At 48.6% G+C, this 15317-nt stretch overlaps 5 non-coding genes across 5 annotated transcripts; all 5 read left to right on the top strand.

Annotated features, from left to right (window-relative positions):
* The first annotated feature begins 848 nt into the window (after nt 1-848).
* Trnas-gcu (transfer RNA serine (anticodon GCU)) lies at nt 849-930 on the top strand. Its single transcript has one exon. It is a non-coding gene; the product is annotated as a tRNA-Ser (tRNA).
* Nucleotides 931-1193: 263 nt separating this feature from the next.
* Nucleotides 1194-1275, top strand: Trnas-gcu (transfer RNA serine (anticodon GCU)). The gene has a single exon. It is a non-coding gene; the product is annotated as a tRNA-Ser (tRNA).
* A 259-nt stretch (nt 1276-1534) lies between these two features.
* Nucleotides 1535-1616, top strand: Trnas-gcu (transfer RNA serine (anticodon GCU)). Its single transcript has one exon. It is a non-coding gene; the product is annotated as a tRNA-Ser (tRNA).
* A 5699-nt stretch (nt 1617-7315) lies between these two features.
* Trnas-gcu (transfer RNA serine (anticodon GCU)) lies at nt 7316-7397 on the top strand. Its single transcript has one exon. It is a non-coding gene; the product is annotated as a tRNA-Ser (tRNA).
* A 7195-nt stretch (nt 7398-14592) lies between these two features.
* Trnas-gcu (transfer RNA serine (anticodon GCU)) lies at nt 14593-14674 on the top strand. Its single transcript has one exon. It is a non-coding gene; the product is annotated as a tRNA-Ser (tRNA).
* The last annotated feature ends 643 nt before the right edge of the window (nt 14675-15317 follow it).

Here is a 15317-nt window from a genome sequence, read left to right as displayed (position 1 = left end):
TTTCTTGTCTCTTCGATGCCGGGGAATTCCCACCGCAAGTGGTGTAGGCTGGGGCGTGCTCCCATGTTGCCTGTCTAGAAGGGTGCGCTTTGACGGGATGAGTCAACTTCCTCCACCTTCGCTTACTTTCACTTGTAAGACACGCGATAGTGTGCCGATTGAATCGGCTTGCAGGTGGAGTGGGAGAGTAGTCCTCGCTTTTGTTGAAGCTTTTGTCGGACAGAAGAAACAAGTTAAACACAACGGCACTACATACATAAACGAGGCACAGCTGCTACGAAAGAACAAGGAGAATGTCGTAATAGCTCGGTGGTGAATTGCGTCGAAGCCTGCGGCAACGTGTCGGTAGGGCCCAGCACGCCTGCTGCTGTTTCCGAGAGGACACCTGACACACAATTTTTTACTTCGAAAAGAAGACCCACCAACATTAGAGAAGTGCCCGGAACAGCTAACAGTTATACACATTTTACTGACATGTACACACCTTGAAACACACAGACGAAAACTTTTGCAGAACTTATACAAGTCACACACACCTCTACATCCTGCTTTACTTTTAGGAGACGATCCCCTAGACGTCCTTAAATTTTTAGACGACACTGGTTTTTACACAACTATAGATCAACACAGTTTTTGCTGTTGTTAAATTTTAGTTTATAACACCCTGTGTTCGGCGCAGCATAGCCTGAGTCGCTTTTGCGCCACTAAACCCCATTAACTAACTGACTAACTGTTTCCGAGAGGTTGGCGAGCTGCCATTTCCCGCTTTCTGCAGCCTTATCGGGTACCGTTCCGGCGGGGCTGATTTCCAGGTTGTCGAGCGCTATGCGGAGGCTGGCTGTCGGTAGGACGAGGTGGCCGAGTGGTTAAGGCGTTGGACTGCTAATCCAATGGGCTCTGCCCGCGTGGGTTCGAATCCCATCCTCGTCGCATAAAGCGTGCTTGTTTTTTTTTTTTCTTTTTGGTATAAGGAACTTTGCTGCTACGAAAGCACAAGGAGAATGTCGTAATAACTCGGTGGTGAATTGCGTCGGAGCGTGCGGCAACGTGTTGGTAGGGCACAGCACGCCTGCTGCTGTTTCCGAGAGGTTGGCGAGCTGCCATTTCCCGCTTTCTGCAGCCTTATCGGATACCGTTCCAGTGGGGCTGATTTCCAGGTTGTCGAGCCCTTCGCGGAGGCTGGCTGTCGGTAGGACGAGGTGGCCGAGTGGTTAAGGCGTTGGACTGCTAATCCAATGGGCTCTGCCCGCGTGGGTTCGAATCCCATCCTCGTCGCATAAAGCGTGCTTGTTTCTTTTTCTTTTTGGTATAAGGAACTTTGCTGCTACGAAAGAACAAGGAGAATGTCGTAATAACTCGGTGGTGCATTGCGTCGGAGCCTGCGGCAACGTGTCGGTAGGGCACAGCACGCCTGCTGCTGTTTCCGAGAGGTTGGCGAGCTGCCATTTCCCGCTTTCTGCAGCCTTATCGGATACCGTTCCAGTGGGGCTGATTTCCAGGTTGTCGAGCCCTTCGCGGAGCTGGCTGTCGGTAGGACGAGGTGGCCGAGTGGTTAAGGCGTTGGACTGCTAATCCAATGGGCTCTGCCCGCGTGGGTTCGAATCCCATCCTCGTCGCATAAAGCGTGCTTGTTTTTTTTTTCTTTTTGGTATAAGGAACTTTGCTGCTACGAAAGAACAAGGAGAATGTCGTAATAACTCGGTGGTGCATTGCGTCGGAGCCTGCGGCAACGTGTCGGTAGGGCACAGCACGCCTGCTGCTGTTTCCGAGAGGTTGGCGAGCTGCCATTTCCCGCTTTCTGCAGCCTTATCGGATACCGTTCCAGTGGGGCTGATTTCCAGGTTGTCGAGCCCTTCGCGGAGGCTGGCTGTCGGTAGGACGAGGTGGCCGGAAGAAAGAAGACGGCGTTCCGAACGGTCGCGTTTTATTGCGATAGCAATTATATGGACACTCCAAAGCAGATTTCTGCCGTCGGCGTCGCCGTCGCCGTCGCCGTTGCCGTGAGGTTCCGTATGACGTCAATGGAGATGAAATCGTCGCCGCGCGCCGCCGGACGCTGTATGTGCGAGTGAAAGGGCGCGAGGGACGCGCTCTTTCACGGGGAGTGAACCCACGGCGGAGAACAAACGCGCGTTCTGCGCCGTGCTTCCTTAAGGGCTGCAGAAGTAGGCGTCTCTTTCCTCCTTTACAATCACCATATATGTAGAGCAAACGCGCCTTCTTCCGACGCGGAAAGGCGCTGGGGTGGGGGAGGGAAGGGAGGTGACGTTTAGCTGTGGCACCAAGTGCCTATTTATATCAGAGGCTCCTGCAACAGTCGGCAACGCCGGACGCATTTTGTGCGAAAGCGGGCAAAACGCCGACGGCGTCGACATTAGTTCTGCGTGTTGCCGGTGCTGCTGCATGTGCAAGTTTATACAGGTGATAAAGCTACTATCATTACTCCGTATATCTCTCTACAAATTTGCTATCGCAATTGATGCTTCGCCTTTCAGGTGAAACTGCGACCACTTTTTCATGTTCTCCGCTTGAAAGGATTTATCGGCCCCTGGCCGAGGTGCTGCTCAAGCTTCAGCCAGCAGCAATGACTACCGTATTGTGCTACCTCGTCTTCCTACCGGTAAGCTGGTTGTGGGCTCCGTTTTCCTGCATGCTGACTTAGCTGGGCGACCGTACAGAGGCGAAGACTTCGGACACGCCCTTCAGAATGCTATTGACCTAAAGGAAATAAGTTCCATTGGCCAATTTCAGATGTCGCACGTGTGGATGGTGACGTGCAAGTCAGCAATGACAAAATCAAATCTAGTCACGTGCGGGGATTTATCAGTGAAAGGAAGACGCTGCATCGTCATGGACCCTGAGCCCACGGAAGTAAAAATGAAGCTTTTATGGCTACCTGAGCATTTGGAAGACTCCTTACATTCGAGATTCACTCCAGGCTTACGGGAAAGTGAAATCTATATCAGCAGAAAGCTGGAGAGTATCGATGATGGAACAAATGCTTACTCTAAATCGTGATGTGGTGTTGTGTCTTGCGGTGGCGACGTTCGACATCTCCTACCTGCCTGTGGAGTGCAGAGCCTTGTACTGATTCCAGGCAGACTCCCGCTTTGTCTCCGCTGTAACAAGGTTGGCCACATTCGTCGCAACTGCAGAACCCCACGTTGTGAAGACTGCCGGCGCTTTGGCCACACAGCTGAAGAATGTGTGGTAACATACGCCGACAAGTTACGACATAGGACACGACCTCTTGATAAATACTTGCAAGAACACATAATGGATGCCATGGAGGTTCTCGACGCGACCGGAGATGTTCCATCTGCCGCGGAGACCAGTTGTACCAGCAAGTCTCGTCTAGATGTTAAAGGCCATGTCATTGCAGAACCGCCCAAGGACAAGGAAGGTAGCAAAGCGACAGATGACCAGTCCAAGCGACAGTGTAATGAGGCGCCCGTAATCACACAGCCAGTTCCTGCCCAGCAAGCTAAAGAGGCAGCCGATAATGACTCATCTGTTACACCCAAGCTTCTCGACACGCGCCCTGTGCTGGTAGAGGACAGACGAAGTAACGCGGACTCATCAATTCCGAAGCGCCGTGCGACAAACACATCAGAAACAAGCACGGACGACCAGTACGGCAAGAAAAGCACGTCGCCGCAAGACATCGAAACACTCAGGGAAGTGCCGACGGTCACGGTCCAGGAGGCCTGGTGGGGGTTCGGAGGGAGCCTCACCGTTGCCCTCAAGGACCGACCACATAGATCATTAGGTCCGTATAGTGGTTAGTCACCATGGCGCTGACACAGCAACTTCTCTTCGCAACTTTGAATGTACGGGGCCTTAGCTCTTTGCAGAAACAGGCACAGCTTCGCCGGCTTTTATCTAGGCATCGCCTCGACTTCGTCGCCGTGCAGGAGACGAAGATTGAGAGTGATGACGAAACAGAAAGGGCATTGCGACCTTTTCTGTCTGAGTATAATGTCTGCGTTTCACACGCCCTTAATTTATTCATGGGCTGCTTCCTGTTTCTGAAAAAGAGCCTACTTTGTTCAGCATTTAGTTACCATGTGGACGCTGAAGGCCGATATATATACTGCGATTTTGTGTTGCAGGGTGTGCCATAGCGAGTAGTTAACCTCTACGCATGTAATGACACTGCCAAACGAATTCTTTTATTTGATACTGTGTCTAGTCTACTGGACTGGGAACGCTGCATTGTGTTAATGGGGGGTTTCAGTTGTGTATGTGATCCGAGTGATCGAAGCGGGATTAACATTCAGCGAGACAGGAGTGGTGAAGTTTTGTCTAACGTGATAGAGAATGCAGGGCTCATAGATATAGGAGCGTCGGAACAGGGTTCTTGCTCTTATACACGAATTCAAGGTCACTCTTACGCCCGCCTTGATCGAATTTGTTTCTTCATCACTCCTCTCCCTAGAACTGTCTTGTAGTACTATCCCAGTTTCGTTCTCTGATCATTGTATGGTTATCGCAAAGATTGGTCAGAAATGTGTAACCAATTTCCGACCACAGTGGGCACTCTGGAAACTTAGCTCTGAGCTCCTAAATGATCAGGAATTTATTAATTGTGTGCGTATGGCCCTAACAACTTGTTTTTCTACAGACTTGCCATTATTTGCTGCTCGGGAACTCTTTAAGCAAGAGGTTCGCGCAGTGGCAATAGAAATTGGGTCGGTGAAAGCGTTTTATAGAAAGAATGAGGGAAAAATGCTTCTCAAGAGCCTAAGTAGCATTTACGAGATGGAATGCGAAATGCCAGGCACTTACATAGAAGACATAGAAATAATTAATGTGAGTTACAAAAGTATATGACGTACTGCGTTACCGAGGTGCGCGAGTTCGATCTCGAAACAGGCGTGCTTTGCACTCTGAACAGCCAACACGTCAAGCTATACTTGATGAGCGACGTCACGGTATTTCAAAAGTAATTTCGGAAATATACTCCGAAGGTATACTCTTGTAACAAATACGAATGACATAATTTCACAGTTTGAAAGTTACTACAATGATTTGTTTAGTGCACCTCCCGAAGATCATGATGCAAAAGTCTTAGAGAGTTTTGTGTCTCTAGCAAAACCTTTACAGAATGAGGAGTGTGCATTCATCAGTGGTACTGTTACCATCCAAGAAATTAAGCTAGGTATTGATCAGCTGCCTTTATCGAAAACCCCCGGCTCTGATGGACTTCCAAGCGAATTTTACAAAGCGTTCAAAGGAATTATCAGTTCCTATATCATTGGATATATTTATTACAAGTTTAGAGGCGGACGCCCTTCCGCAATCTTTTTGCAAAAACCACACAGTTTTAATCCCAAAAAGCTCAGATAAGGAAAAACTGCGTTCTGTTGAAAGCTACAGACCAATCACGTTGTCAAACGTTGATTATAAGATTTTTGTAAAAGTTTTATCTAGTAGATTACAATTTGCGATGTCGATTCTCATTGGTTCCCATCAGACGTGCGGAATTAGAGGTCGATCAATTCAGACCAACATACATATCGCCCGTACACTTCTTGAGTACTGTTACGGTTCCACTGAACAGCTTGCAAGGTTCCAGGTAGACCTTGCTAAAGCTTTTGATCGATCGTCAGCCATTCCTATTTATTTTCTCTTCTGGAACACGCCAATGTTGGCTCCACTGTGCTTAAAGGCGTTAGGCTTTGCTACATCCATTGTTCTACTCGTTTAGTTATTAATGACCATCTCTCCAAACCCGTTGCTATCTGCTCTTCGGTAAAACAAGGATTCCCGATGTCCCCACTACTCGTCGCCCTTTACCTGGAACCACTATGCTTAAGCGTAATTCAGTCAAGTTCCATCCATGGCTTCAACATACTGAGTAATGAGGTTAAAGTGTTAGCTTACGCAGATGATCTAGCGTTTTTCTGCACAGATAAGCCTAGTGTTGAAAAGGTTGTAGCTACAATAGAGAAATTTGGCAGCGTAGTCAGGAGCACAAATGAACTCCTCGAAAAGCTTAGGCTTATGGTTCGGCTCCTGGTGTTATAAGCCAGAACAGTTTGTAGGCATTAAGTGGACTCATGTTCCGCCGACGTATCTTGGCGTACCGCTAGACGCATATAAATTAAGCGCGCGCTATTGGAAAGAACGGGTTTCAGCCTTGCAAAGTTACGCTCAGACATTCGTTTCATACCGACTTTCTATTTTCGGAAGGGCTGAAGCCTGCAATAAGTTTTTAGCAACTAAAATTTACTACGTATTGCAAGTTATTCACTGTGCCAGGCTCTACATCCAACGCTTTCACCGAATTTTTGCAACTTTCATATGGTCTTCCGCTTTCGAGCCCATGAGGAGAGAAAATGTTTTTAGACCAGTTAGTGAGGGTGGGCTCGGCTTAGTGCATCTTTACGTGCGGCAAATAGTGTCCCGTTTCTTCTTTTTTCGCGATCCTTCACATCCTATAATTCGATCATTCATGCAAGTCACACTTGTTGATGCTTTACCTGATTTAGTTGTTTCTTCGAATTTTTCTTCGCCTTTATGCTTGTTGGGGTTCATGCAGGAGGTTTATTTGGCGGTTCGTTTCCTGACAGTTCGGTTTTCTACTGAATACTTGTACTCCGTGTCGCGTAAAAAGTTATACAAAGATTTACTGTCCATGCTTTTTCCGCCTCCATTTTACCGATCACTATACATTGAATGGCCAGGCCACGATGTACTAAAGCGAGTTCGTAAAATGTATATATTCCCATGCTGCAAAACATTCTTTTACAAACTTCATAGTGAAACTTTACCGGTAAAAACATGGCTACAGAAAAAGGGTATATTTGTGACTTCTGTTAATTGTCGTCTTTGTGATGTGCCAGAGACAATTGAACACTGTTTTATTGGCTGCAAAGATGTCATTCTATTTTGGAACATCCTCCAACGGACTCTAAAGAAAGACCTTGAAATCAACCCCCATACAGTGCGATATCTGCTGCCGACCCATGATGACAGTGTACCTTTCGACGTGTTCTTTCGCATGGGAATGCACAGTCTATGGAAGACGCGAATGATAGACCGCAACGCCGAACCGGTTGTACCCACAAGAGTAAATTTCATCCAGATGACTGTGCACCTAAAGAATGTTTATGATGGACTTCATGTTCAACCGGACTGGTACCCCATTTTGGTGAGGTGCTTAGCCTTACCACCCTTTTAAAGCGGAACAGTGCTTCTTCTGTTTTTCTGTGTGTGACTCATTGTACCCACCTTTCTATGACTATGCACATTTAGTGAATGTTTTATTGGATGACATGTTAATGTATTAAATACCATGAGAGAAAAAAAAAACTAGGTGGCCGAGTGGTTAAGGCGTTGGACTGCTAATCCAATGGGCGCTGCCCGCGTGGGTTCGAATCCCATCCTCGTCGCATATGGCGTGCCTGTTTTTTTTTTTCTTTGATAAGGAACTTTGCTGCTACGAAAGAACAAGGAGAACGTCGTAATAACTCGGTGGTGAACTGCGTTGTAGCCTGCGGCAACGTGTTGGTAGGGCACAGCACGCCTGCTGCTGTTTCCGAGAGGTTGGCGAGCTGCCATTTCCCGCTTTCTGCAGCCTTATCGGATACCGTTCGGGCGGGGCTGATTTCCAGGTTGTCGAGCCCTTCGCGGAGGCTGGCTGTCGGTAGGACGAGGTGGCCGAGTGGAGATTCTACTTCCGGCTACCGTTGGGTGCGGACGCGGAATGTCTTGCTCCTCAGGGGCGGTTACAGCGGCCCAGCAGGGTCGCGGAAACAGGTTGAATGATATGACAACGCAGGAATATCAGATTATTTTACCGCAGTTGACTTCAGGTACGACCGTAACGACTACTGTTTTTTTGCACGCTGATGTAAAAGCAAGGTCCTACCGAGTCGAGCACTTCCGAGATGCTTTAGGCTGTCTGCAGCTCATGCCAGAAGTTGTGGCCCTCGGAGCCTACCAAATCAACCACGTCTGGGCGATAACATTCAAGGACGGAAAAGGCAAGCAGAAGATTTTGTCAACCCCACCATTCAGCGTTAAGGAGCATCGGTGTGTCGTGATAGACCCTTGCAACCAAGACATCAGGATGAAGCTGTACTGGCTTCTGCACACCACCCCGGACGAAGACGTGAGAACCGCCCTGGCGCCTTACGGCACCATTAGTGAGATATCGAGGGATAAGTGGCGTGTGGCAGGCTGCAATGACAAAGGGTCGCACACGCGTCTAGTGTCTTTGCGCGAAGGCTGGCTATACTGTGGAAGACCTACCACATCAGCTCCGCGTCGGTGAGGACCATGCACTAGTGCACGTACCAGGCAGACCGCCGCTCTGCCTCCGGTACCACGGCACCGGCCACATACGGCGCGAGTGCCGAGTTCCACGCTGCGGGCTCTGTCGTCGTTACGGCCACAACGAGACCCAGTGCGTGCGTAGTTACGCCAACGTAACAGGGGCTGGCAGAAATGACACCGTGAATGAGCACCTCATGGACCAGGCCGACGCGGAGGAAACCACCAGTGGGGGCGGGGTTCCATCAAGTTCTGGAAGCCAGCCATCAGCGGAACCGTCGTTTGAAAAAGCTGGAGAAACGAAAGACAGTGAGGACGGTAAGGTCAATGACCTACAAGAGCCAAAAGAAGACGACAAAGCCGTTGGCAACACAAGTGCTCCTGCGACCGCGATGGAGACCTATGAGTTCGAGCATAGCAAGGAAGAAGCTGACAAAGACGGAGGGAAAAGCGCCACTTCTGCGATCTCAAAGAGGCCGCGTGAAGGGTCTGAAGACATCGGCAACAGCGACGAAGCCTCTGCTGGTGAGCCACTCCCGAAGACGGCAGTCGTCAGAAGAAGTTCGTTTAAAGTGAAACCCAACGTGACGCCAGACAAAAGAGCGGCACCGACAGTGCCTCCGCGTTAGCGGGGCTGCTGTCCGGAATACGACTAAGAGGCTGAACAACGGACGGACAAGCAGCGAGTGTCGCCAATGTGTGACGCTAAGGAAGACGCCTCGACCTCGCCTCAAACAGCGAAGCCACTTCTTGTAGGGCGGTGAGAGACTGTAAGTCTGAGTCCGGAAAATATGAACCAATCGCAGTGCGGTCGGCTTGACCCATCGCTTTCAATGATTTCTAGATCAACGTCAGCGTTTCGCATAGGTACGCTTAACGTAAGAGGGTTGACGGCAAGAAAGAGACAAGTCCAGTTAAAACGGCTGTTAACTGAAAATGACTTGGACATCTTAGCGCTACAAGAATTGAAAATTGAGAGCGAGGAGCAGACTGACCGCATGATTGATAATTATAAAGCAAACTTTAATGTCTGCGTGTGCCATGCCGTTGGAAAGTCTGGGGGATGTGTTATCTTTTTAAAAAGGTCAGTTGGCATTATTGAAGAAAGTGTCATAACTTCACAAGACGGCAGATTAGCACTTTGTGATTTTGCTTTGCATGGTAAAAAATGGCGAATTATTTGCGTATACGCCCTTAATACCTGCTCCGACAGAAAATGCTTTTTATTGCGATAGCAATTATATGGACACTCAAAAGCAGATTTCTGCCGTCGGCGTCGCCGTCGCCGTCGGCGTCGCCGTCGCCGTCGCCGTCGCCGTCGCCGTCGCCGTGAGGTTCCGTATGACGTCAATGGAGATGAAATCGTGGCCGCGCGCCGCCGAACGCTGTATGTGCGAGTGAAAGGGCGCGAGGGACGCGCTCTTTCTCGGGGAGTGAACGCACGGCGGAGAACAAACGCGCGTTCTGCGCCGTGCTTCCTTAAGGGCTGCAGAAGTAGGCGTCTCTTTCCTCCTTTACAATCACCATATATGTAGAGCAAACGCGCCTTCTTGCAAATGCGCGAGAGGCCGTGGGGGAGGGGGGGAAGGGGGAGGGAAGGGAGGCGACGTTTAGCTGCGGCACCAAGTGCCTATTTATATCAGAGGCTCCGGCAACAGTCACCAACGCCTCACGCATTTTGAGCGAACGCGGGCAAAACGCCGATGGCGTCGACAACAGTTCTGCGCGTTGCCGGTGCTGCTGCATGTCCAAGTTTATACAGCTGATAAAGCTAATATCACTACTCCGTATAGCTCTCTACAATCGCAATTGCGATAGCGAGAGCTATCGCATCAATCGCGATAGCTCTCGCTATCGCAATTGATGCTTCACCTTTCAGGTGAAACTGCGACAACTTTTTTTGATTACGTAGGTACTTTCTTAGAGTGTGATAGAATTGTAATGTTACTAGGAGATTTTAACTACGTTTGCATGCCCGAAAACACGGCTAATAATAATCCCGTTCGTGATAAAAGTGCACTACAGCTTCGTGCTTTAACAGAAAACTGTGACCTTGTAGACGTTGGTGATGTTCTTCGTGGGAATCATGTGCAGTTTACGCACTTTTTTCAGCTTCAAAGACACGCTAGATTAGACCGTGCGCATATTTCCGGTAGTATTTTGGCATTGTGTAGCAACTACATAGTTAAACATGTTAGCTTCAGTGACCATAGTCTTGTAATGTTCCAAATAGGAAATAAAAGAAAAACAACTGCATTTAACTGGGATCTATGGAAATTAAATGAAAACCTTTTGAAAGACGAAACGTTTGTTAAACTGGTGGGTCAAAAGTGTAAAGAGGCTTTGCTTATTGATACATGTTTTATCGCGGTTTGGGAGAATTGTAAAAGTGAAGTTAAAATGTGTGCAATTGAGAGGTCAAGCGTCATACGGTACAAAGAAAGACAAAAAGAAAACGAGCTACAAGCCACACTTGATTATCTTTAATATGCAGATAGCACGATACCCGGATTGTTTAGAAAAGAAATTAAAGAAGTGAAAAGACAGATGGAATGCATTGCGGAGGAACGATATAAAGGCGCCGTGGTAAGGGCACGTGCGGAAAGGTTCTTGGTGGGCGAAGCACCCACCAAACGCGCGCTCGCTGAAGAAAAGAGGTATGCCACAAGAAACGCGATTAAAGAAATACGATATCAGGACATGGTTTCGTCAGACCAGCAGGTTATCGAAATGGCTTTTCTTGAACGGTACCGAAGATTGTTGGGCAACGAAGTTGAAATGGAAGATCCGTTTGTAAAAGAGTTTCTGGCGCTTATGCCCAAACTAGACGAGGACGTTAACAATGATCTTGAAAGACCCATCACAATAAAGGAAGTTCAGCAAGCGATTGATGACCTTATAGTAACGGCAAGACACTTGGACCAGACGGCATCGGGGCAGCCTTTTATAAGTTTTTCAAGGCAGAAATGTCAGAAATGCTTCATCGTGCCATAACAGAGGCCTATGACGTTAAACAAGTGCCCATATCTTTTAGGAAAAGCCATATTATACTTATACCGAAAACTGAAGACCCTGAGAGATTGCAGTCGGTGAAAAATTACAGGCCCATAAGTCTGACAAATGTCGACTATAAAGTGTATATGAAGGTCATTGCAACAAGACTTCAAACAGTAATTACGGGTATTGTTGGTGCACACCAAACGTGCGGAATAAGAGGAAGTATCTTTAACAATATTCATACTGCAAGAACAGTTTTGGAGTGCTGTGAAGCGTCAGGTGGCCGTATAGCCATGATTCAATTAGATTTGGAAAAAGCATTTGACAGGGTGTGTCATAGCATACTTTTTGCACTGCTGGATTATGTCAATGTAGGCGCGGTAATAAGCGACGGTGTGAAAATGGCATATGATAATTGTCAGACTAAACTTGTAATTAACAAAAAACTCAGCGAAGACATAACCGTACGTTCTAGTGTCCGTCAAGGATGCCCCGCCTCAGCCTTATTGTTTGCTATTTATTTAGAGCCATTTTGTTTAAGAGTGCTGAACAATAAAAAAATAACCGGATATCAGTTTTTATCGCATGAAGTAAAGGTTTTGGCATATGCAGATGACATCGCGATTTTTTGTGAAAATAAAGAGAGCATAAAAGAGGCGGTCAGTGACGCAAGAGCCTTCTGTAGACTCACTGGAAGCGCCATTAGTTGGCAAAAGTGTCTAGGATTTTGGCACGGGGCTTGGGAATCCAGACCAGACCAAATTGAAGGGATCAACTTTAGCACTTCTCCGTCCAAGTACCTGGGAATCCCATTAGGGTGCTATAACGAAAATGCCGAACAGTGGACTGACCAAATGGAACACATTAAGACACAGACAACAAGATGGGGTGGATGCGACCTGTCGATATTTGCGCGCGCAACGGTTTGCAATGTGTTTCTAGTGGCGAAAATTCTTTATATACTACAAGTGATATGCATGTCGAGAATGTGCGTGCAAAAGATTCACCGAGTTTTTGCTATCTTTATCTGGAGATCCACTTGGCAGCGGACCGGCAGGATAGATCTGTTTCACTCTGTTAAGAAGGGCGGGCTTGGCCTTTCGCACTTGTTACTTAAGCAGATTGTTTCACGATATTTTTTCTTGCGTGATCAAAGTGATGGTTTTATACGTACGGCCTTGCAAGTGCGCCTGCGGGATGCGCTGCCGGAGTACATTGCATCGTCCTTTCACGCACCGCATGTAGCGCCGAAAGGATTCTTGAAAGAAGTTGTTCATGCTGTTCGCTTTCTCAAAGTGCATTTTTCGCTCGATTATTTGTCATTAGTAACCAAAAAAGTTGCAGTGGCTTAGCTTGGCTATGCCAGGATATACGTAGCGTTAGCAAAGGTTCAGCTGATTATTCTTAGCTTTCCTGGTTGTCTCCTACGCTCAACCGCTAATTGCCAGGCAACTACTTCGGGAGCCGATGAGTCAAGCTTCTCCGTTCTTCTGCGCTGTTGAGCAGCATTTGCGCTCTCCTTCTCCATGGCTATACCACACTGGCAAACGCCAGTCAGAAGCGCAGCGGCTCCAGCGCAGTGTCAGATGGCGACTGCACAGCGAGCGGGCGCCGGCGCCAGTGCGTCTACCACGGCTACGACGTCACTCCTCTGGAATGCGCAGACCGGCGGCGGTGAGTCGCGCGCGGCGGCGGCGGAGTGCGCGAGAGGTGCCGGCTCCGGTGGCTCCGGTGCGCAAGCCGTGTGACATCACTGATCCTTGCGCATGCGCAGCACGGCTCTTGATGTGCCGCGCGAAACGGGCTTGGCTAGGCCAGTGTAGCTAACGCTACAAAAAACGACGACGCTCGAGCCACTGCTGCTGATGATAGTTTCATGAAACGCGCACTTTTTACGGCTGGCTTAAACAGCTTCGTTGTAAATAGTTGCAGTGGCTTAGCTCGGCTATGCCAGGATATACGTAGCGTTAGCAAAGGTTCAGCTGAAGGTCCGAGTCGCACTGGCGCTTTCGCTGAGTTTCACAGTATATTCAGTCGATCGGCGAGCCTTGACGTCATCGACGGCGTTTTGTTGTTGCTGCAGGGGTGGTCGGGCACGTCGCTCACCCTCCTGGCGACGCCGCTTTGCTAGACGTTCGTCCCTTTGCTCCAGTGTCTCCGCAGCACGTTTAGCCTTCTTCTGTTCATTCCTCCTACGCTCAACCGCTAATTGCCAGGCAACTACTTCGGGATCCGATGAGTCAAGCTTCTCCGTTCTTCTGCGCTGTTGAGCAGCATTTGCGCTCTCCTTCTCCATGGCTATACCACACTGGCAAACGCCAGTCAGAAGCGCAGCGGCTCCAACGCAGTGTCAGACGGCGACTGCACAGCGAGCGCGCGCCGGCGCCAGTGCGTCTACCACGGCTACGACGTCACTCCTCTGGAATGCGCAGACCGGCGGCGGTGAGTCGCGCGCGGCGGCGGCGGAGTGCGCGAGAGGTGCCGGCTCCGGTGGCTCCGGTGCGCAAGCCGTGTGACATCACTGATCCTTGCGCATGCGCAGCACGGCTCTTGATGTGCCGCGCGAAACGGGCTTCGCTAGGCCAGTGTAGCTAACGCTACAAAAACAACTGTATAAGGATTTAGTTGACGTGTTATGCCCTGTACCTTTGTATCGGGCAGAGTATGCATTAGGACCCGAACGGGATGTATTGAAACGTGTAAAGAAAATGCCTATCAGAGCATCAACTAAAAGATTTTTCTTTCTGCTGCACAGTGGCACGCTCCCTGTTGAACCATGGTTAAAAGAATAAGGTATTTATCTACCTTGGGGTGTAAATTGTATGATATGCAATAGGCCAGAAACAATTGAACACATTTTATTGGATTGCTCGGATTCAATTTTCTTGTGGGACGTCTTACAGAGGACATTTAAAAAGGATTTCCCGCTCACGCCATTCGGAATTCGGTTCTTGCCTTTTGAACAAACAGGAGGCGTGCCAAGTGATATGATGATGCTGGTAACCATGCATAGTGTCTGGAAAACAAGAATGGATATTAGACACGAACATGTTGATCCCAAGCCAGCGAAGATATATTTTGCTGAAACTATTACATATCTTAGAGATGTGTTCAAGGCTCTTAACGAGTCACCTGAATGGCTGCATATGATTGAAAAATTATTGGAGATTAAACCTTACTAACCAAGCTACACGGGACATGCTGTCAGTCCCGGTTTTACTACGTGTAGAGATTTGTCTAGTTATGTTGAATTCAGAGATATGAATTCTTGTGTGACGTGTACTTGACGAAATCCAGAAACAAAGGGGAAAAAAAGACGAGGTGGCCGAGTGGTTAAGGCGTTGGACTGCTAATCCAATAGGCTCTGCCCGCGTGGGTTCGAATCCCATCCTCGTCGCATATAGTGTGCCTGTTTTTTTTTGTTTGTTTGTTTGTTTTTTGGTATAAGGAACTTTGCTGCTACGAAAGAACAGGGAGAATGTCGTAATAACTCTGTGGTGAATTGTGTTGGAGCCTGCGGCAACGTGTCGGTAGGGCACACCACGCCTGCTGCTGCTGTTTCCGAGAGGTTGGCGAGCTGCCATTTCCCGCTTTCTGCAGCCTTATCGGATACCGTTCGGGCGGGGCTGATTTCCAGGTTGTCGAGCGCTTTGCGGAGGCTGGCTGTCGGTAGGACGAGGTGACCCAGCACTTACGCAATGACCGTGTATTAGTTGTCTTAGGTGACTTTAATTTTGTGTGTAGTGGTCAGGATCGGTCGACTACAAGGCAACGCCATGATACCAGCGCTGACGTTTTGAATGCCATGACATGCGACTACCAGCTTGTTGATGTAGGGGATCATGAAAAGGTCTCTTTTCGCTACACACATTTTCAAGGTACATCTCATGCAAGGCTTGATCGGATTTATGTATCTTTACCTACCCTCCCTAGACTATACGGCTACAGTGTGCACCCTGTGTTCTTCAGTGATCATTGTTTAGTGTCGGTTTGTTTGGGCAACCGGCAGTGCCAAAGTTCGCGAATGAACTGGGATTTAT

This window comes from Dermacentor silvarum, chromosome 2 (genome assembly GCF_013339745.2).
Source record: "Dermacentor silvarum isolate Dsil-2018 chromosome 2, BIME_Dsil_1.4, whole genome shotgun sequence".
NCBI lineage: Eukaryota > Metazoa > Arthropoda > Arachnida > Ixodida > Ixodidae > Dermacentor > Dermacentor silvarum.
Note: the sequence above shows the minus strand (reverse complement) of the source record. Positions and strands in the feature narration are given on the sequence as shown.